Genomic DNA, 21,701 nt, shown 5'->3' with positions numbered 1-21,701 from the left:
ATGATTTTTAAAAAATCAGTAGCTTTCCTGTATACAAATGACAATTGTGCTGAGAAAGAAATTAGGGAAACTACATGCTTCACAGTAGTCACAAAAACATAAAATAATCTTTCTGTAATTCCAATCAAAGAAGTTAAAGGCTTGTATGAAAAAAATTTTAAATCTCTGAAGAAAAAATTGAAGATGATATCAGTAGATAGAAAGATCTCCCACTCTCAGTGAACAAAAGCAGCCTACCGATTCAATGCAATCCCTATCAAAATATCTACACAATTCTTACAGATCGACATTCAATTTAGCCCACTGAAAGAATAAGAAAATGACTTAACTGATGATTTCATCAAAAGTAGTGTAAAACTAATTATAATAGAGTCTCTGTTTTCCATTTTTTGAGAATTGAGACTTATATGTCTTATTTATTTTTATTTTTTATTAATTTATTCAGATTGATCAGTTAATCTATTAAAAATATAGTTATGTTTAAGGGAACCCAAAGATAAAAGACATTTTATTTTTTTTCAGATAAAATTTTTTTAGTTGAATCAGTTTTGACCACTTTATACATAAATCTACTTTTCAACATCTAAGCCTTAACAGAATTAAACTCCAGGGCTCTCTTGCTCTTATTACCCTATCATTTCCATTTAACATAGTGAGTTTGAACGCCCCCTTCACATCTAGTGAATTCCTAGAGTGCACCTGTTCTTGTCAGGGAGGAAAAACTGATAGTACCAACTACCAGGGGACAATAAAATTCACGGGAAAAAAACACTGTCTGAAGACAATCTCTCAAATTCTTTGCAGGAACTGGGAGGCTCACTAAGAACAGGAATCTCTGATCCCAAGAGGAACTCTGCCAGTGTATAACCTTTCAGATGCTCACCAGCAGTGCTCAAGTCAACACCCCAAGCTCATGCTGAGTGAGAAAATAACCTAGTACTCTGAAAATCAGCACTATCTTCAACTTTGAACATAAAGTTATGGCTCTGGCTCCTGCTGTTGCCAATGTAGACAAACTACCAGAGTGTGTAGTAAACTAAATTAGTTTTATGTTGAATTCAGAAATTTCCTCATATCTATATGCACTACTTACACTCTGCATTCCCTTCAAAGTCCTCAGCTACTGACAGAACTTAAAAAATAAAGCCAGAGTAGTCTCTATTGCCTAACGGTCCTTGAACTTCAAATATACCATTTTTTCTATGTCATTCAGAGACCCGGATTTTCCTCATTTAGAAAATAATACATTAGAGGATGAGTTACACGATTTCCACTCTACTTCTCATATTTTGGACTCTACACTTTATGTTAAGGATTAATCTTAATCTCAATGGTCTCATAGGACAGCTATTTCATTCTCTTTCATTATAGTTTTGCTTTTTTTTTTAAAGTCCTGGCATCTTTGTAGTTTTTAATTCAATAAAAATTAATAGAATTAAATATTTTAAAATAACTCTAAGGGTAAATTACATAATTATAAAAATAAAATATGTATAATACTGTATGATGAAATGAATCATTTTTACAAAATAATGATATAATATTAGTATTTTTGTGAACGTTCATCATCAGAAAGTATACCTGTTCAGATCCTAATATGAAAGAATATTCTTGTTATAAGTAGGACTTTTCATTTGTCACTACTAACAAACTTTAGTTTAAAAAATCATTAAGTGGTTGATTGCTATCCATCAACTCCTTCACCTTTGGCATCTCTTTCATCCCCAGCAGAGTTTCCAGATATATACCATTCACCATGAATCTGTGAGTTTTCCTAATTCAAAGGTGGGCTTCTTCAAAATATTACTTTTCTAAGAAAGATGTTGTGAGAAGGAAACAGAATAGTGAATGTCTTCTGTGCTTTCCCAAGGTGGACTGGAATCAATTTATTAAGTATTTATTTTACCACATTAGTGTGTACTTCTCTAGCCATAGTTTCTGTCATGTTTTCCATATAGGGTTGGTCTGTCGGTACAGCACATAGGAGATCTTGTGCTTCTGGTTGTTAAAGCATTTAATAAAATCAACATAGAAATAACTGTGTGTTGTCTTGCCATCAATATGAGCTTAAATCATGACCTGCCATTTTTTTTTTAGCCACAGTATATAACTTGTTCCAGAAAAGATCCATGCAATCCACTTCATTCAGTCAGTTTTTACCTTGGACATCCTCGGTAATTAGCTTGAATTTCTAAACATACTTTTATCGTCCTGTAGATCAGGAAAGCTCAGTTCAAATACATGACCCTTGAGGCAATCAGATGAGAATTTTGGTTTCTTGAATCCTTTGAAGTCTTTTCCCCAATATTGCTAATATTAAATGTAGCTGAGCTTTCAGTTCAAGTACATCTTTCTTAGAAAATCTAGTTCTTGGCTCCCTTCTTGCCCTCTTTCTCAGAGGCTTGTTCTTAACAACCACCATGGTGCCTTTAGAGAATCAAAAGGTGTAAAAATGAAGCCTTAGCCCTACTATCCACTTACTCTTCTTGGTGGGAACTTGCATTCTTCCTCTTTTCTTCTTCCTCTTCTTCTTCTTCTTCTTCTTCTTCTTCTTCTTCTTCTTCTTCTTCTTCTTCTTCTTCTTCCTTCTTTTCCTTTTCTTTTTTATTCTATTATGCCCTTACTTCCTCTTTTCCTCCTCCTCTTCTTCTTCCTTCTTTTCCTTTTCTTTTTTATTCCATTATGTCCTTACTTCCTCTTTTCCTCCTTCTCCTCCTCCTCCTCCTCCTCCTCCTCCTCCTCCTCCTCCTCCTCTTCTTCTTCTTCTTCTTCTTCTTCTTCTTCTTCTTCTTCTTCTTCTTCTTCTTCCTCCCTCTCGCACTCTCTCTCTCGCCTCCTCCTCTCTCTCTACCTCTATTTCTTTCTTAGGCAATTTTCCTGTTCTGTTTACTTATTTATTTAATCTCTTTACAACCAGATCCCAGCTACCTCCCTCCTCTCTTCCCAGACCCACACTTACACCATCTCCCTTATTCTTCCCTTCTTTTTTTCTCAGAGAAGGGAAGGCCTCCATGGGTACCAATGTACACTGGTCCCTCAAGTCACAGCAGTTGTAAGGGCATCCTCTCTCACTGAGGCCAGACTAGTACCTCAGCTAGGGGAAAGCGATAGAAAGTTAGGCAACAGTGTCAGTGGCAGCTCCTTCTCCCATTGTTAGGAAACCCACATAATGACCATGATGCATATGTGTAGAGGGTCTAGGGGCCCTCGTTCTTTTGGTTAGTGGTTCAGTCTCTGTCAGGCCCCATTGGCCCCAGTTAATTTACTCCGTGTGTCTTCTTGGGGTGTTCTTGACCCATCATGCTCCTTTTATTCTCTTGATCCTTTATAGAACTCCCGGAGTTCCACTTATTATTTGACGGTAAGTGTCTGCATTTGTTTCCTACAGCTGCTGGGTGAAGCCTCTCTGAAGACAGTTAAATTAGGCTTCTGTCAGCAAATATAGCAGAATATCATTAATAGTGACAGAGGTTGGTCTCAAATTGGGCCAGTTATTGGTTTGCCATCCCTCAATCTTTGCTCCATTTTTATCTCTACACTTTTTCTAGGCAAGGAAAATTCTGAGTCAAAGGTTTTCTGGGAAGATTCTTGTTCCCCTTCCTCCGCTGGAAGTGCCCTCTAGCAACAGGAGGTGGCAACTTCAACATCCGTATTCTCCACTGCTAGGAGTCACAGGTTGGGTCACCTCCAAAGACTCCCATGTCCATTTACACAAGGGAATACCACTCACCTATTAAAAACAAAGTCATCATGTAATTTGAAAGCAAATGGGTAGAACTAGAAAGGATCATCCTGAGTGAGATAACTCAGACTCAAAAAGATTCACATGATATGTACTCACTTATAGGTAGATATGAGCTATCAACTATAGGATAACCATTCTACAATCCACAGACACAAAGAAGCCGAGCAGGGACCAAGGGACCATGATTGAGTCTCACTAAGAAGAATAAATAAAATAGACATCTGAAATAGATGGAGGGAGGGAACTGAATGGTCACAGTGGTGGAGAGGGGAAGAGGGGAGGGAATCAGGTGTGGAGAGAACAGGGATGGATTGGGGGAGGACAAGCAAGAGGATGGAAATCAGTGGAGGGGCATCTCTGGGACAAGGGACACTCAAGACAGACTTTCTTTCTGAAGTCCTGGAACTCACTTTTGTAAACCAGAATATTCTCAAATTGAGAGATCCCCTTCCTTCTGCCTCCGGAGTGCTTGGGTTAAAGGTATGTAAGCACACCATGGTTATCTTTTATTTCTTCAACTACAAATTGGCCTGAATGTGACTAGGACCATTGTTTTTATCATATGAAATTATATATTCAGGAAAACCCCTAGTTTCTAAGCAAATAGGGTCCGTTGATGACTCTATAGCTACCACCACATTCACCATTTTGAAACATTTCCTTCCTTATTACATCCAACCATAGTTTATCAATGTTGGTTTAGATTAAAAAATTACTGTCTGGTGTATTTTAGGCTAACATAGAAGCAAAATATACTAAGGTAATAGCAGGCAAATGCATAATGCTACATTTATAATGAGCCTTGATATATGTAAATAGAAATTTTATTTTCTCCCTCTGTTTCAATGATTTTTAACTGGATTCATCCTTTTTTCCTTCTGAAGTACTGCATATTAATAACCACTTGTATAATACTAACTTAGTGGCTGGTGTTATAGCTAAGTGGTAGAATTCTTGCCTAGCCTGTGTGTTGGTATAATTTTCTCATGGACTGTGTACAGTTTACCCTGCTTATTCAAATGCTGGTTTCTCTACCCCACTATCTGGATCAATCCCAATATTGCATTGTAATGTTTATTTTAAATATCTACTGTCTCAAATTTGTGTAAACACTCACCATTTGTTGTCTGTATTGCTAATAAAAACAAACTATCCAATGATGAACAATAACACATAGTAGGGTGTCATCTCTTGACCCAGTGAGTGAAGTGAAAGAGGAGGAAGGAGAGGATGGAGCCCCAGAGGAGAAGACCTGGAACTATCAGGGGAAACGAAGTGGGCCTAAGAGATGATTTAAAATCAAGTATAAGGTGGGAAATCAGAATGGGAGGAAACTATACTAGCATGGAGCTTTAGTATGGAGTAATTATTTCACAGCATTGCACTGTAGACTAATTAAATAGATCCTGGTCTCTTTGTGTGGTCATTTGTGTATGAAGCTGGTTAAGGAGCAGCCATTGATTTCACTCAAATAATAAGTTAATAATCATTGAACATATTGGTAAGATCCTACGTTCATTCACTAATACTGCTCCCCAAAACCAATAAAATAAGATATAAACTTTTCACCATATAAATAGAAATACATATTTTTAGATCTGAATTACCTCCCTGTTTGAACAATGAATCTGAAATTAGACATGGCCTTATATTAAGCAATGTTCCTGTTTTATCTGGAAGGTAATTCTGACTGCTGAACTCTAAAATTACTGCAAAATGTACAAGCCAGACACATAAACTCAAGATATCGTGTAGTATTGTTTCTTCTCAGGGACACATGTTTCACTCTTTACAATGGTAGGTCAATCTTTGTGAGAGATCAGTAATAACCAGTATTTAGGGGGTGGTCATTGTGTGCTAACGTCTGTGATAAGTACTTGACATTGATTGCCTCATTCAGTGTTCAACTAGACTGTACAGAAGGAACACAGTGTTTTCACATGTAAGGATGAAGTTTAGGTGTAACTTTAGATTATTTAGACAGATTTTTGTAGTTAGAAAGCTTTGAAAGGATTTTAGGGTCTTCATCCTCCAAACTCATATACTTTATCACTAATAAATGTGAGATGTAATTGGAGACGATACTCATTTCTTCACCTTTAAACATCCAATGGATCCAATACTTACACTTTATTTTATTAATCTGCCAAAATGCTCACTTGAAAACACCCTTGAAATTAACTTAAAACTACTAATATGTAAATTTAAGTATATGAATTTTTTGAATAAACATTTATGTATTTAAAGTGCTTATTTATGTGTTTTTTAAACATATGTCTTTGAATCATGAATAGGCTAATGTATAAATTTGTATCATAGAACTTAAATGATTATTCCTATATGTTTCAATTATGAAGTTATATCATAAATATGTTATAAGAATATGTGAGAGCATCTATAAACTTATGTAAATAAAAAGCCCTCAAAATCAAAATAGAGGAGAACATGCTACTATCACTTTCTTGAGTGAGTATACTTTCTAAGTTCTTTCTAAGTATTCAGTTTTATACCCATATATTATTGTAATTCTCATTCCTCATCAAAGCAGTTTCCTTAAAAAATAAAATAAAATAAATCAAAATAGAAGCATATTACCATTATGAAGTATAGACTAAGTGACCCCTACCAATATTTAAAGTATTAAAACCATTACCAATGAATTTTTCTGTTGAATGAGGCATATCACATGGACTTCTAGAAATATTTTACTCTTCATATGACATTTCACGATCCTATAGTTTTTAAAATTAAATATATTTGAATTTTACTAATTTTTCCCCAAATATAGATGTGGTTCCCTCCCAAATTGACTTGTCCTTTAAGATGTAGCCTAATGAAGTTCAGTGCAATGGAGCATCTTTCTTTGCAAAGTTGAACACAGGGCCACAGTGACCAAGAGCATTTAAGTCAGTACTATGTCCTGAAATGGAAATCCTAGCCTGTCTACAGAATAAATACTGCAGAAAAGGGTAAATTCCCACCTCCTCCTTCAGGGCACTCCTCACTTTTGTGTCCTAAATGATTCTCCTTATAAACCCCAAGAAAGACTTCTGTGTCCTTCATTACAACTCTCTGTATCTGACATATTTTCTTACCATTATAATAACTGGTGAGTCTACCAGACTGTCTTAAATAATCTTTACTTACTTCACGAACATTGTTGCTTTCTCAAATTTTGATTGTTGTCTTAAAATTATTTTAGGAGTCAAACACTTGCCCAAGCATCTTTTCCTAGCAAAGTCCTACTCATCATGGTGAAGCCCTTCCTCTCCTCCTGATGAGCCTCATTTCCATTTACTGTGATTCAGTAAATCTTCCTTTTACAGCTTGGACTTCCAACAAACAAATGAACAATTTTTCTAGTTTATCTCATAATATCAAGGTCCCTCTGACTCACCTGCCTCTTTTGCATTTTGACTCACCTGACTCACCTGCATTTTGTACCAACATTGAAACAAATCGTATAACCAGAAACTACATATTTCAAGCATCCATTATGATAAGTAACATAAATATCCCCTATTAGGAAAAGGGATATAAAAGGTAATTTCACAATGCAGTATATCACATTCAATTTTCACATCAAATATGAAAATTCCTGCCTTTTTAAAAGAGCTTCTCTACAGAAATTATTCTCATAGAATCTTCCCTAAAACTACCATTTTCTTTTAGCTCCTAACAGACAAAATTAAAGTTTGAATGAGTGTGGATTGTTACTTAAATTTTAGTAAACTTCTCATGTGAACTGATTGCTCTCTCTAAGGCTTTGGGTCTCCACTGATTTTAGAATTGTGTTGTTACACAGAAAAATAATACATACATATTTTGTTAGGACACTGTAATAAATGAATGCATTTTAACTTAGAGACAAAAATCACAAATTCAGAGGCTGCATATTTTACATTCTAATAACTCAAGGGATAAAGTGCCTGGAAGAAACTTATTTTTTGAATGTGTTTGTTCTTAGAATACTTGTTGATATGAGCCATATGTGTACTTTATCATGAAAATTTACATGTGGGGCTCTGGGAAGTGGCTGGGCGATGTGGGCGTATAAGAAAAAAAATACAAGTGAATACTCCTTTACTCCTATTATCAAGTGAACTGGCAGTGAAAAAAAGAGGTATTCATGGGGAATCAGGCACTTATTAGACACGAAATCTATTGATACTTTAGTCTTGAATGTTAAACCTATGAGTGATTAATTTTTATTATCTATGAGCTGCACTCTGGGTACTTACAACAACACAGAAGATGAGAACATTTGGTTTACATATAAAAGATGAAAACAAGAACATTCCATTTATAATGTTTTTCAAATATCTGTATTAGTTCTATTAGTTCTCCCATTGCATTTACAGACCATCTCTTTGTATCCTCATTCAGCATCTTTCATTGCATGGCTGCATATCTACATATTGTTTTTGTCATAAGCTCACCTTTCACTGCGTTTAGAAACAATCCTCATGTGGTATGATCTCATTTTAACTAATTTCAGCTACAAAGAACTTATGTTCAATTAAATTCATATTCCAGTGTTCTAGAGAGAGATGAATGTGGAGAGGATGTTATTGAGCTCAGTGCATCAATAACAGTACTTATTTTGATCAATAAAGTGCATGCAGATGCGCCTCATGTGCTTGGGAGCTTCATTTTTAAGAGCTAGTACTTCGGTTTCTGTCTTCACATTTTTTTCCTGACTCCTCTAATGTGTTAGAATGCAGTCACCATCGGCCTGGAAAAGAGCCCCTCTGGTGACATGTGACATAACACATCTCATCAACAAGATAAAGACAATCTCCTTTTAAAAATCTAAGATGTTTCTTTTGCACAGGATAACTGGACCTCTCATGAATGGCACAAATCTTAGTATTAGATCAGAGTCTTTAACTAATAACTTGTGGCAATAGCCTATAGGAGATATACTCAATAACAATGAAATTATGGTTAGATAGGGAAGGATATAAATATTTAGGAAAAGTATTATGGGTGCTAACTTGAAAAGAGATTTTGTATCTAAAAATCTTTAGGTAAGTGGTAAAAATAAAATTAAACAAATACAAAACAGACAATAAGGGTGTGGTGCTTTTCTATTGTACCTGGATGGAAAATGAGTTCAGAAAAAAGTACGCTGTTTTTCAAACTAGATGGGAAACAAAACAAACAAACAAACAAAAAAAAACAGAACTTGAAGGTTGATAGTTTTCTGGGTTTAGAGTTAAATCAACTCACGTTTAAATATATAACATAAGATTTACAAATCTGTTGAAATATTTGAAACATAAAATTCAATATTGAAGGGTATTGTTACATCAGTAATTGCAAAACATTTTGATGAATGCAAATTTGATCTACAACATTCACTGGGAAATATGCCTCCTAGAAAGAAAACTAACACACATAATTCTACGGTATGAAATGAAGATTTACATGGGACATGCAATGTCTCCTGCAAGCCTGTGTGTAAAAAACTTAGTCCAGTCATTGGACCTATTTTGGTAGAAAGTAAAAGCCTCAAAAATTGGGACCTGTGTGGAGGAACTGGGCCACTGTGTGTAAGCCTAGGATAGCCATACCTGGCTCTTGCTCCCTTCCTAAGCCTCTGTTTCTTGTGATTCATAAGATAAAGGAGTTTCTCTATCTAATCCCCACTCTCACAAGGACAAGGATGTTATCCCAAGTGCATAGAACTAAACAGACATGGATTGAACATGTGAAACTCGGACTCAATACAATATTTTCTTCAATTGTGTGGTTTTTTTTTTTAACATATTTTGTTATAGTGAGTAAAGTAGTCAACATATTTCCTTGATTGAATGTAGGAAAGTGACATGGCTTAAAAGAATCATTGGTCAATTAATGGCATGAGTCTCCCACTGAAATCAAGTTGACTATATATGAACTAGTGTTTGAAACTGTGTAGGACAACAAATATATATACAAACTAAAATCACTTAAAAGTTACATTAAAGGTATAGAGCCCCGGATTCTGTGAATTCTAAGCAGGTAAATAAATAATATCAGTCTAATTAAAAGTCTTTTTAAATTACCTTAATCTTCATAATGACAAAATGATTTTGTCCTAGGAAGCCATCAGTCAACATCAGTTAAATATAAATTAAATAGTACACAAAATTCTTCATTATTATTTCAGTGAGAAAACACATTTTACCATCTGATAGTTACTAAGAGTTCTAGATTATTTCCAATCTACAGAGCAGGAAAGTGATTACATGTTTTTTCTTCACGTTATATATTTATTTATTTTGCTATAACCAAAGAAACACTAAACTGATTGCAAGCAAATTTCAAGAATTGGCATCTTTTATATTTTTATTTTTTAAAATAAAATATACTGGTGTGAAATGCTTAAATTATATATTTCAAAATAAAAACTTTATAAGCAGTAAAAAACTATTCCTCAATGTTGTAAAACATAAACTAAGAATTTTTTTTATTTTCTTGTTCTTTTCTAATTGATAACATTGCTTCTCTTCCAACCATGCTAATTTTAACAGCAGGTACATTAAAGATTTTTAAGGAGGACATTTGCGTAAATATGTCCACAATGCAAAATTGAATGTGTTGTTTCATGTTGCTAAGACTGACTGAAATGGTCTGTTAGTTTAACTCTTCTTCACAGCAGTAGATAAAATAAGGGAACAAGAGACAATGGGGGCAAAAGAAAACATTACGCTTCATACCACCTTGTGTATAAAACCAAGTAAATCAGACAGTGCAGTGTAGGCTATTCAAGCACAGGAAAGCAATTTTGTAAAAGAAACAGAAATTGATGAGGTAGTAAACATCAAAGAGAAGAAATGGGTTTTGATTTTAAGTATAAAGATGTCTATTCAGAACGCATTCAGAAAGTTCAGAAAACAAGTAATCTAAATGCTAAGTATATGTTTTTGTACCAAATAATGGTGTGAAGTCCATCAGCAATAAATGGTATAATTTTTCATGACGTTGTACTTCTTTAAAAACAATAACTTAGAAAAATACATTTTGACACCATTTCAGTTAAAATCTGAGGTGTTTGTTAAAATAATTATGAACAATTTATTAAACAATGACTTAGTCAAACATAGTCTTGGAAATAAATTTCAAAAGAACTGTTAAGGGTTCAATAAGCTTAAAGAGACTAAGGGGGAAATTCAGTACAAGTGACAAGAATCCATGGAGTCTAAATGAACTGACACTATTCCAACATTGTTGCTTGCTGTGCTTTTCCTGTAAATGCGTTATTTGTGATATAGTTATTATAAGGTTAACCATAAATGTTAGTCTAGGGTATGGTACCTGAAATTTTTACCACTTTTCAACTTAATTTTTGTCATAAAATAATAAAATTGTGGATGAACTATAGAAGTAGAAGAAAAAAAACCAACTAGACCTACCATGCACTAGTCATCACTGTTAGACACCTGGAGTCAGTGGGTAGTAAAGGAGTACTCAGAAAACAGGGGCTGGTGAACAGCAGTAGTAGCAAAAGCCAAGCAATCAAATAACACGGCACGATGAATGGTATCAGAAGAGTTTGACAAGATGCCTTAGACTAGGCCCAAGTAGAGGGAAAATCCATAGAAAGAAGCACACTGCCTGCAAGTTCTGGGCTAAGTGGTTCAGACACTCACCAGTTGAGTCTTTGGTTGCTGACTGTAACTGGGCAAATGTTGTCCATGTTTGATGGTTTTTCTGGAATTTAAGATCAATGGGTTTTTCAGCCAGACCAGCACTCTGCTGTACTTGTCCCAACTAGTCTGTGTATGATTGAGACTGTTATAGGAACGTATAGATATGTATCTACTTCAAAGGAATGGAGTGAAGACAAAAATGAGATGTCCACTCTAGCAGGAAAATTAAAGAGTATCAAGGTAAATTATATGTAAATATTACCAAGAAACAGGCTAGATCAGGAAAATAAAAAATAAAAAAAAATGCCAAGCATTATAATTGGCCACGTAAAGTGCAGCGTGTCCTCAGAAGTATTTCATTCATTTGAGAATTCATTATTTTCGGCTTTCCGTTTGTTCAGAAAGTGACCCAGGGATACAAGAAGAAGAGAATTAAAGAAAGCATTTCTTAAAAGTCTGTTCAACCTTAGGAAGTTATCCTCACTCAGGCTGTGAGAGTTTCAAGCTTTTCATCCTGTGTTCTTTTTTTTTTTTTTTTTCTTTTCAAATGTCGATTGAGCCTCTCCTCTGTCAGGCACTGTGGTGGGGAATGAAGATGAAATACTTTAGAAAGGAAGCATCTTGATGTCCTTATGCAATTGTGGAGAAGAAAAGTTGGGGAGAAATTTTTAGTAAAATGTCGTAGCTAGGATGCTGAAGGGCATTGTGTTGCAGAAGAAAACAGACAAAAGGGGCATCTGTCCTAGCTTAAACAGTATCCCTCACAAATTTATGTCTCTCTGGAATTTCAGAATGCAATTTTATTTTTAAGTAGTATATAAAATATATTCTATTTTATGTTGGTTTTGGTTTTTTGACTCAGAGTCTTATGTAAGTGGGACTGGCCACAAAATCTTATTCACACTGTCTCTACCACTTGAAATCCTAGATAGTACATGTGCTCTGTGGAAATCAGGACTTCTGTAGATGCTAGTAGCCAACAGGAGTATCGAGAAAGGTTTGAGATGCTTTTTCCTGAGGGCTGTTACTTGGAACATAGTTGAATTATGATCTGTAGAAATTTGAAGAAAACAATGTCTTGAAGTAACTCTATTGTGTCATGAGTGTAGCTCTGGGAAATTCAGAGGGAATAATTATAACCTGAGAAAATTTGAAGTAAACGGTTGTTAAATGAAAGAAAGTTTTCAAATAATATTGAAAAAAACATATGAAAGTAAAAAATAGAAGGAATCTTTCCATGAAAATACTAATTCTTATAAGAAGAAATATTGAAATGGGTAATGAAGCAACTAAGCTAAGGAGAATGTATGAAGTGACTATCCAAGGCGCTTCTAATACTGAATACGGATATAAGACTTTAATGTTAGGCAAACATCCTCTCTCTCTCTCTCTCTCTCTCTCTCTCTGGCAAAGTAGTTATCTTGATGGTAGTTTTCAAAATTCAATTGAGAAGTCCTTAGTTCATCTCAATCAAATAGGCAGAGAAGGAACAGATCTCATAGAAGAAACATCAACAACAAAATTGCTTCTTAAATTAAAACAGGAGTAGCCATTTACTTAATTTGGAGATTCTCTATATGAATTAAGAGTCATGGATATATAAAAAGGACATTTTTGAAAGAAAAAATTTTACATCTCTGCCCCCCTGTGGCTTGAATAAATAAATAAGAGGCTCATGTATTTGACCAGTTGGTTGCCAGCTGATGTCTCTGCATTGTGAGGATATAGTCTTTTATGTGTGGCCCATTACTGGATAAAGTATATCAGTGGGGCTGGGTTTGAAAATTTATTATCTTACCAACTTCTAGGTTCCTCTCACTTTTTTTCTTTGTGCTGCTGAGATGTAACTTCCCACTCCTCCCTCCATGCCTTCCTCACCATTGTGCACTATGATCCTCTGGAAATGAGCCAAAATAGACTCTTTCATATGTTGCTTTTCCTTATAGTATTATAATTAGAGCATCTGAAAATCAAATAATAAAGTTTCTTAGTTATTTTTTCTGTTCCTGAAATGAAAACTTGGCCAAACCAATTTAAGGGGAAATGTCTTTATATTGATACACAATTCAAAGGTCCAGTCCATCATGGAAGGGAAGTCAGGGCACCAGAAGCTTAAAGCAGTTGATGACATCACATTCATGGTTAAGGTAAGAGTGAGGTATTCTGGTGCCCTGCTTGCTTCCTGGCTTTTGTGTAGTCTAGAGCCCAAGTCCAGGAATAGTGCTCTCACATTCAGGACAGTCTTCCCATAATAACTAATCTAATCAAGACATTCTCTCATGGGCAAGACAAGAGGCTAATCTAACAAAAATAACACCTCACAAGTATGACCAAAAGCATTTCTTCATGATTCTAGACCCTGTATAGGTGACAATCAATATTAACCAAGAGGGTTGATAATTACAAGAATATAGGTAGCAAAAGGAAAATGAAATAAAGAATAAATATTCTTGCATAATTGAGTACATGAATAATCATGTGAAGGATATATGATTTCAAGTTTGTAAATATGTGACTGAAGATACACACACACACACAATTATTGTGTGTGTGTGTGTGTGTATGGATGGATAGTATACTAATCTGCAGAGTGGAAGAATCTGAAAGCCGAAAGGAAGATACTGATGATTGATGTATAAGGGAAAAGTTTATTAGGGAAATAATTAGAAGTTTATTGTAATAATTATATTAATAAGTAAGAACTGGTGTAAGTGATAAGGATTTAAATGGAAGGACAGATTAATGACATGGCAATGTATAAACTATACAGAACTTACTTGTTATTGGTGGTAAGAAATTTTTTTTATAGGAGGGAGAAAACTTCTTAAAACTAAATCCTGAAATGTTATGTATGATCTTGGGAAAAAGCCGAACATATATGTGTGGTAATAGAGGAGATGAGAAAGGATACACAATAAAAGAAAATCTGAATGCTATCAGGAAATTTAACGATAATGAAGTAGTTTCTTCCAGAAGTAATCCTGAGTTGATGTACCTACAACAACAAAATAATACTTGTGCTTTCAGAGTTTGCTAAGTATAGAAAATATGGCAGGGATTATTAGGAATATGTTGTCCTCTATGTAATCAAAGCTGTCTCATTTTTCTTTATAAAAAGATGGCTTAATAGTGGAGGTGAAAGGCTACAGTAGAATTTATGAGTTGAGGAGAATGATACATGGAGAGGTACTCAACTAATGAAAATGCTTATACAAATACTTGTAGTGGGTTTTCTAGTAACTATGCTTGAAGTGCCTTTTTAGATAGGTCTGAGCCCAAGCAAAATTTTCAAATTCAACATAATTTCAATATTCTTGGTGCTCAGAACTTTAGTCTGGAACTCTAGACATACACCCATGAGTACAAGGGAGGTACTGGGTCTAGTTTTCAGACACTCCTAAAAAGACAGACATACCGTATGTATAAGTGAAAATGAAGATGCATTTGAAGGCATGGAACTTATGCATGAGAAAAAAGGTGTGACCTGGTGGTATTCAGTTTCTCTGAAGGGTAGGAGGTAAGGTTAATCGCTGGGAATGATTGTGGCAGTAAGTGGCTACAGGCCTTGAAGACAGTGGTGAAAACTTTAAAAAGCTCATTTAGGACAAAAATATCAGTCCACAGTTGCACAGAACTTTTAAAGACATCGTAATAATCCCATAATACACTTTTTCAGAACTATATTAGAAGTGATTGATGATAAGATGTTGTTATTCATAGGATGCTAAGTCATTTAGATCTAAATCTATCACTCAATGAAATAATTCAGTTTGTTGGTTCTTTTTACTTTGGCTTAGTTGCTTTTCTTTTTTCTTTTTTAAAATTTCTATGAAATTATTTATTTATTCACTAAACCACTAACCCATGAGCATACATAGACTAGGTACTAGGTACTCCCACACCTCTCCCACTCTCTCCTCTGCTCCTCAGAAAAGGAGGAGGTGCCCCCATGGGAACCAATCTGCCTTGGCATGTTAAGTCTTTTTAGGACTTAGATTTACAAGACTAAGCTCACCTTTAATCACTGAGGACAGACAACATGGCCCAGTTAGGGGATCAGAATCCAAAGACAGGCAGCAAAATCAGAGACGGCCCCACTGCAGTTTCTGGTGGACCCACATGTAGACCAGGCTGCACATCCACTACGTGTGTTTAGGGGGAATAAGACCAGTCCATTGGATAACTGTGGTTGGTGTTTAAATCTCTGTGAGCCTCCATGATCCCAGGTTAGATGACACTGTAGATCTTCTTGTGGTCCCGCTGGCTCCCACAATCATCCCAGCAACTCTTCCATAGAACTCCCAGGGGTCTAAAGTTTGCCTGTGTGTTTCTGCATCTGTTTCCATCAGCTGTTGGGTGAGGCCTCTCAAAAGATTTTCTTGGTTCCTGTTTACAGCCATAGCAGAGTAGCATTAATATTGTTGGCAGTTGGTTCTTTTCCATGATGAGGTCTTAAGTAGGTCCAGTCTTTGGTTGGCCCTTCCTTCAATTTTTGCTCCATTTTTTTTGTCACTGAACATCTTGCAGGCAGGACATATTTTTAGTCGAAGATTTTGTGGGTGGATGGTGCTCTTATCCCCATATTGGAAGTCAGGCTTGCCTACAGGATGTGGCCAAATAAGGCTCCATATACCTCACTGCTAGGAGTCTAAGCTAGCATGACCCTGATAGACCTCCTGAGGCCTCCTATATCCCAGGTCTCTGCCATGTCCCAGAGATTCCTCCCAACCTCTGATTTTCATCCTTTCACCTGGCCCTTTCTCCCCTACTCTCCCTACTCCTAACTCCCACCTCTGCTCTCCTTTCTATTGTCTCTCCTACCTCGTTCCCTCCCTTCCTCCATCTCCAATGCTTATTTTATTTCCCCTTCTGAGCAAGATTCAAGAATATCCCTTGGGCCCTCCTTGTTACTTAGCTTCTTTGGGCCTGTGGATTTTTAGCATGGTTATCCTGTATTTTAATGGCTATTATCCACTTATAAGTGAGTATTTACCATGCGTGTCTATCTGAGTCTGGGTTGCATCACTCAGGGTGATATTTTCTAGCTTCATCCATTTTCCTGCGAATTTCAAGATTTCCTTGTTTTTAATAGCTGAGTGGTATTCCATTGCGTAGATATACCAAGTTTCTTTATCCACTCTTCAGTTGAAAGATATCTAGGTTGTTTCCAGATTCTGGCTATTATGAATAAAGCTGCTATGAACATAGTTGAGCAAGTACTCTTCATATGGTAGAGCATCTTTCTGGTATATACCCAGGAGTAAGTAGTACTGGATCCTGAGGCAGAACCATTCCCGATACTCTGAGGAATCTCCAGCAATATTCTGAGGAATCTCCAGATTGATATGCAAAGTGGTTGTACAAGTCTGCACTCCCACCAGCAATGGAGGAGTGATCCCCTTTCTCCACAACCATTCCAGCATGTGCTGTTACTTGAGTTTTTAATCACAGCCATTCTTATGGGTGAAAGGTGGAATCCCATTGTTGTTTTGATTTGCATTTTCCTGATAACTAAATATGTTGGAGATTTCTTAGATGTTCCTCTGTCATTGGCTTCCTCTGTTGAGAATTCTCTGTTTAGTCCTGGCCCCAGTTTGTAAAATTCCCACATTGGTTTGTTGGTTTCTAATTTCTATAATGCACAGACCCAAAGAATCTATGAAAGTCCCAAGGGACAATCCTTGAATCTCACTCTGAAGGGAAATTGAAAAAGGCATCTGGAGTAGATTGAGGGAGGAACTGGGTGAAAAAGGAGGTCGGAAGGGAAATAGGAGTGGGGATCAAGTGTGGGGAGAGCAGGTGTGGTGGAGAAAGGACAGATAAAAGAACGCAAACTGGTGGTGGGCCATCTCCGGGACAGGGGAAACTCCCAGGAGTCTATGAGGCTGAACTTAGCTGACACTCCTTGTGGGAAGGATTGTAAGCTTTGTCACAGGTGAAAGCAGTCTTGGCGGGCTTTGCTCTTGGACACACCATGGATACTCCCTGAGATTAACCTTGAGATAGACTGGGTGAAGCCATCTTAGGTCTGGAATTCAGGAAGCAGACTGCGGGACTCGACCTGAATTATTGTGTTACTTTTTAAAAAATATGTTTTATTAATTTATTCATATTACATCTCAATTGTTATCCCATCCCTTGTATCCTCCCATTCCTCCCTCCCTCCCATTTTCCCCTTACTCCCCTCCCCTTCGACTGTGACTGAGGGGGACTTCCTCCCCCTGTATATGCTCATAGGGTATCAAATCTCTTCTTGGAAGCCTGCTATCCTTCCTCTGAGTACTACCAGGCTTCCCCATCAAAGGAGATGTGGTCAAATATGGGGCACCAGAGTTCGTGTGAAAGTCAGACCCCACTCTCCACTCAACTGTGGAGAATGTCCTGTCCATAGGCTAGATCTGGTTAGGCATTTGAAGTTTACTGCATGTATTGCCCTTGGCTGGTGCCATAGTTTGAGCAGGATCCCTGGGATTATTATGTTTCTAATTTACCCTCAATGGGAGGAGGAGACCAGCTCTTGCACATGAGAGACAGACAGGCAGAGAGGACGAGAGGGGCAGCAGGTTCAGACCAAGTTCCAGTGCATGTGGATTGGGAAAAGGATCTGTGAACAGACCAGACCAGTGTGCAGGCCAGAGACACCTAGGGACCCATACCGTGGAACGGATACTGGAAGGTTCACTCTTGTTTCCGTTTAATCTTTTTTTTTTCTTCTTGTGTAAGCTAGTTGGGTTGTATAATAAAGTTTAATTGTTAAGAAACAGAGCCAACAACTCCTAGCATCAGGGCTTATAGATCCTGAAGTTGCCACCTCCTATAGCAAGATGCAGCTTCCAGCAGAGAGGAAGAGACCAACTGACCCATAAAACCTTCAACCCAAAAGTTGTCCCAACTACAAGAAGTGTATGGATGAAGATGGAGCAGATATTGAGGGAATGGCAAGTCAATAACTGGCCCAACTTAATTGTTAAGAAACAGAGCCAACAACTCCTAGCATCAGGGCTTATAGATCCTGAAGTTGCCACCTCCTATAGCAAGATGCAGCTTCCAGCAGAGAGGGAGAGACCAACTGACCCAACCCAAAAGTTGTCCCAACTACAAGAAGTGTATGGATGAAGATGGAGCAGATATTGAGGGAATGGCAAGCCAATAACTGGCCCAACTTGGTACCCAACCCCTGAAAGAGAGCCAACCCCTGACACTGTTAATGGTATTATGCTACACTTTCAGACAGGAGCTCAGGTTAGCTGTCTTCTGAGAGGCTTCATCCAGCAGCTAACAGAAACAAAAGGAGAGACCCACAGTCAAACAATAAGCCACTCTCAGGAGTTCTGTATAGGAGTAGGAGGAAGGACTGTGGAAGGTGGAGGAATCAAGGAAGACCTGCCAACTAAACTAACCTGGGCCCGTATGGGTTCACAGAGACTGAACGAATAACCAAGAGCAAGCATGGGCTTCATCTAGACCCACTACACATATGAAGCAGATGTGCAGCTTGGTCAAATTATAGATTCTCTAACAATGGGAGTAGGTCTTGCCTCCGACTCTGTTGCCTGCCTTTGCATCCCTTTCCCTTAGCTGTGCTGCCTTATCAGGCATCAGGTGGAAAGGATGCTCTCAATCTCATCTCCAACTCAAGGTGCCAGGGTGGGTTGGTACCCTTAAGGGCCTCTCCTTCTCTGAGAATAAGAGGTGGAAATGGTGTAAGGGTACAAGAGGATGGAATTGGGAGGAGAAATGGGAGGGCATAGGATTAGCTGTAAAGTGCTTAATAAAAAGAAATAATAAAACAGAAGTATACTCTAAATCTTTGTCCTTCATATACTCTTACTTCTCTTTCCCATGAAAAAATTTCTCTCTCTCTCATACTTTATATCCCAATAGCAGTTTTGCTTCCTTCTCCTTCTCTCAATCTCTCCTGTCCTGCTCCTCTACTACCCAGATTTGTTCCCCCTCTGTTTCACTTCAGAAAAGTACAGCTTTCCCAGGGTTATCAACCAAATATGACATAACCTGTTACAGTAAATCTAGGCACAGTAATGAGCCAGCCTTACGGTTATTTTAAATGTATACTCTGTTTGCTTGTTTATTTCCTGTTTGGATTTATGATAGAGAGTAAGAACATGAATTTTTTTGCTATAGGGAATTAGTAATGTACCTGAGATGATTTGAGCATGGGAAATAATATGATTAAAATATATTGTGTAAAATCCTCAAAGAATAAGTCAAACTGTTGTAGAAAACAAGTTTTATTAAATATATATTTTATACAGACCTCTTTTTACACAGTTTTGTTTTGCGAGGCAGTCACTGTGACTTTATTCAAACAACCTATCTTTTTAGTTTAATCAATTATTGTACTGTTTCTTTGATAATTCACACACTATTTTTCCCTTATCTAGTTCTGTATCAGCCTGATGAAACACGTAATTTATTATTGTTGTAGTCATTGACTGATTATTTCTTATAAGTTTTTAGCGATATTAGTAGTTTCTCATAAAGTGTGTTCTCCACTATTTTCTAGTTTTACTGTAGTGATAGTTTTAATAGTTGTTTTGTAAAATTTGCTCATATTTTTAATTCCCAAAAGTTCATTTTATGTTTTCTTTTATTTTTGGCATGTGTGCATGCGTGTGTGTGTATGTGTGTGTGTGTACACAAAATAAACAATGTCCTCCTCCTTTGAGAAAGGATACTTTATTGGCTTGAATCTTACTGGCTTGAATTAGATTAGACTGACTGACCAACAGCTTGAGGAATCTGGTATTATAAGCATGCTCTCACCTGCATATTTATGTAGGAGTCAAAGTTAGGTCCTCATTATTTCAAGGCAATTGAGCCAATTGAGCTAAACCACTTAGCCCAGATGCTCATTCTTAATATCAGAAATTTCTTATTCTCTGGAGCTTTAAAGTATTTTTCATATAATATATTACAATCAAAACTTATTTCTATAATAAATCATCATATTTGTATGGTTTCAACTGTGATTTGTTTATTTTAAGCAGAATTTGTCTAACAGACCTTACTTTACTTAAGAAAAGAAGGATTTAAACTTTAGGATTTCTGTATGTCAGTATCTTTAATCTTTTCATTTATATCCTTCAGTATTCTTGATTGGACAGTTGTAAGTATCTACAGAGTTTATATCTTATAAATTATTTCTTTACTTCTTGTTTTTGTATTTTTTTTTTTCAGACAGGGTTTCTCTGTGTAGGTTTGGCCATCCCAGACTTGCTTTGTAGACCAGGCTGGCTTCAAACTCAGATTGATCTATATTTCCCCGCCTCCCAAATGTTGGGATTAAAGGGACTAATTTCTTTATTGAGTACTAATCTGCACTTTCAGCTTGCCCTTCTTTCCATGTATGAGCCTCTTCAATTAAGTAATCTCTTATAGCTAACCTCTTCTCTTCTAATTAGATCATTGTCTTCAAAGGCTGTATCTCATGGTTTCATCCTAGTCCTTCTAAAATGCAACTTAGAACTTTTTTTTTCTTTCTTTTTTTTTTTTTTTTCACTTCTGAGTCCTTTCCCAGACTGGCTTCTTATTGGTGTTCCTATTCCTGTAGTTATCATTTTTTGCTAAGTCAGGGATCACTTATCTGCTATTTCATTATCTTCCAAATTTAGTTTTTTATATTTTACTCTTCTATCCCATTGTCACATGTATGTCTTCAATAATTTAAAACATTTTGCAATAATAAAAATATTATAACTGAATACATCCCATCTAAGGAAATGTTGGCTTGCAAAATTATATATGTACATATAATATATATACATATACATATGAGTTATCCATTGGTGTTTTAATGTTATAATGTGTGATAATTACATGTTTCTTACACCACTCCTTATTGCAAGTTTGTTAATCCATGCTGGAGACACACTGTTATCTGGGATGCATTGTGAGTTGAATGCTTTCTTACTGTATATGGATATTGTAAAGAGATTCAAAAGTCAGAGTCAAAAAGTGTAGAAATACAACAAGAAACCAGAGTCTAACCATGAGCACAGCAGATATTTCTAATGTATAACTAGAGTAATGGGTTTCAATTTGTGGATAAAACTCCTTTGGGATGACTGGATTTTTCAGAAGGATTGCATATCAGATATCCTGAATATCAGATATATACATTGTGATTCATAACAGTAGCAAAATTACAGTTATGAAGTAGCAAAAAATAACTTTATGGTTGGTGGTCACAAACATGAAGAACTATATTCTTCACAACATTAGCAAGATTGAGATTCACTACTTTAGAGTACAGTTTAAGTGCTTCATAGAGTGCTGTGAATGTGATAATTAATAAAAAA

General features: G+C 36.4%; 1 long non-coding RNA gene across 3 annotated transcripts in view; it reads right to left on the bottom strand.

The window, feature by feature from the left end:
- Positions 1 to 21,701, bottom strand: part of LOC311589337 — a 62,661-nt gene that overhangs the window by 14,633 nt on the left and 26,327 nt on the right. The window contains exon 7 of one of the 3 annotated variants that reach the window (XR_014776507.1): positions 13,187 to 13,345. The exons of the other annotated variants lie outside the window; for them this stretch is intronic. This is a non-coding gene — a long non-coding RNA (uncharacterized lncRNA). Of the gene's footprint in view, positions 1 to 13,186; positions 13,346 to 21,701 lie in introns of those variants that run through there. 3 annotated transcript variants of the gene reach the window in all.

Source organism: Acomys minous (genome assembly GCF_964271855.1).
Source record: "Acomys minous genome assembly, chromosome: 18".
Taxonomy (NCBI): Eukaryota; Metazoa; Chordata; class Mammalia; order Rodentia; family Muridae; genus Acomys; species Acomys minous.
The sequence above is the reverse complement of the archived record's forward strand: the minus strand, read 5'-3'. Positions and strand labels throughout refer to the sequence as shown.